At 33.8% G+C, this 2,364-nt stretch overlaps 1 long non-coding RNA gene across 1 annotated transcript; it reads right to left on the bottom strand.

Annotated features, from left to right (window-relative positions):
* Positions 1-375: 375 nt before the first annotated feature.
* LOC130472286 (uncharacterized) lies at positions 376-1,760 on the bottom strand. The gene is made up of 3 exons (XR_008932344.1): positions 1,134-1,760; positions 771-1,053; positions 376-634 (listed from the first exon to the last, which is right to left on the bottom strand). It is a non-coding gene; the product is annotated as an uncharacterized lncRNA (long non-coding RNA).
* Between the last annotated feature and the right edge of the window lie 604 nt (positions 1,761-2,364).

Raw genomic sequence — 2,364 nt, 5'->3', positions numbered from 1 at the left:
AGGCTAACAATATTCAAATTTAACGAACGAACAATGTCAACAAAATTTTGAACATTTTGATAATCGAATCCAGAATTTTAAATCGTTCTAAACATTTAAATTTCAGATTTTTACCAATTTGGTTTAAGTGATGATTAAAATTAACGAATCTAATCAAAATTTTAATCCAATAATTTTTAAAAACTGTCACTTTATATGAAACTAGTCTTATATGCACGCGATGCGTGCGGGATTATATAAAAACTTTAAATTATTGTTGGTGATTTAAAAAGAGACACGGCATCGTAAGAAAAGATACGCATTAAACCAATTTCCACATGCATTGTATAACCATTATCACCAAGGTCAGCTAAAATAATGACCCAATTAGGGGGTTTTGGGTTTCGATTCTCTTACTTATAATCACTAAGGTCAACTTGTTACAATTCTTCTGGATTTTCAAGTATACTATAAATTCTACTTCCATGAATTTAACAACAAATAAAAAGCTTGAAAAATTCCACTAAAATTATTACAGTACTCAGACAAATAAATTAGAAAAACACGGTTACTGATCCGAACAACACACATACCACAGTAGCACTGGCAACAACATAAGCCATTACTGCAACTTTAAATCCAGCTATGGTTGCCTCTGTCAATATTTACCAATCAACATTAGCAAAATTCAATCATCCGACGAAAATAATAAAAATTCAATCACGAAATCACAAAATGATAAAGCCAAATCTAAAAGAAGAAAAGATTAACAATGAGAGATCCCAGAATACCTCGAGCGCAATCAGCTTTGATGTTCTAAGCTTCAAGAGGAGCAGGAATCAAGAAAGACGACATGTTGGTGGTGGTGGCGTTGTTTTTAAATTACAGCATACGGTGACCTGGGAACAACATATTGCTGGTGATTTGCCTATTGTGCATAATGTTGCCAAGACTTATTCGTTACCAACATGCCAAACAGGCTTGGCCCTCTCCGAGAGTTAATCTGGTTTTCTTTCATTGTCGCCACAATAGCTTCCGTATCTCCCCACTTGCACTCTGCTGCGTGCACCATCCCTGCATTCAAATCAACAGTTTAGCTTGACATTATTACACATCATACCACCATAATCAGAGAACGTACTGCTAAAGTTTACCTCAATCTCTTGTTGTCTCTTCTTTTCAAGAATTTCTAACAGAGTTTTACATTCCTCTTTCTCCTCTTTTGCAGCTTTCCACTGATAAATGAAATAAAAACAACATTCTGGATTCATTATCTTCATCTATGAGCTATAATGTCAATGATTGTTTTAAGTTACCTTTGTCCACCAAACCAGATACTTTCTTGTTAGACCTTAATGAAGAAGTCACATAAACCTTTGGCTTTTTCATTGGCGAAACTGCAATTGGGAAAAAATAAAGTGTGACTATATCTCCAAGCATTGTGTACTATATCTCCAAGCATAACATGTAGACATAAATATAATATATCAATCAGTGTGGAGTTCTTGGTATGAAAAAATATTAGTGGAGTTTTCCTGACAAAATCAGTCCCAGCTTTTCTGTAGAATTTCTGGTTTGGTATGGTTAGCTACTTAGGTGTACATTGATAATTTTTAGTAGGCTATAAAGGTTAGCAGTTGGAAAACTTAGTAGATTTGTAAAGATGTGGGTCTTTGTAAATCAATGGTCATTTGGTACCCCATCAATCAAATTGATTTCGCACTAAATATTAGACGAAACTCAACCGACATTGTTGCTCAAAATCTCATCCAAATACCTAAACAAACTCTCAAGTTCAACCTTGATTTCTATTGAAGGTTTAATTGAAAAGTATAAATCTAGGATTTTTCAAAGCTGGTAACATTTCACCAAAAGTGGTGGAATTTCAAGTGTAAAAACAAATCTTAAAAAAAGACTCCATGATCACGAATCTCAATCACAGAGACAACAACCCCTAAAAATTGACCCAAATCCACATATTCCAAAATTTAGTTGCATCAAGTCAAATTTTACTGAAATACAAAAGAGAATAACAGAGGTTCGAGTCACGTTCCAAGTCTCCAAACTTATACAAATAGGGATTATAAAAACCCAAATTAAAGCAAAGAAGTGACCCAAACTGACCCGGCAATCAAAAACTCATTGACAACAAATTTGAATGTGAAAAGATCCAAATCAGGCCAATGTGACTCCAAAATATACTCAAATAAATTTTCAGAACCCCTCTCTGCAAACAATATCTTCTTTCAAAACCCCATTGTCAAACACTAACGGATAACTAACATATAAGAGAAAAATACAAAATTGTACAAAATCAAAAACTTCAAAAGTTTAAAAAAGAAAATGAATGCAGTACCTTGCGGAAGCCATTGTTCAAGGCGAGCA

This window comes from Spinacia oleracea, chromosome 4, assembly GCF_020520425.1.
Source record: "Spinacia oleracea cultivar Varoflay chromosome 4, BTI_SOV_V1, whole genome shotgun sequence".
Taxonomy (NCBI): Eukaryota; Viridiplantae; Streptophyta; class Magnoliopsida; order Caryophyllales; family Amaranthaceae; genus Spinacia; species Spinacia oleracea.
Note: the sequence above shows the minus strand (reverse complement) of the source record. Positions and strands in the feature narration are given on the sequence as shown.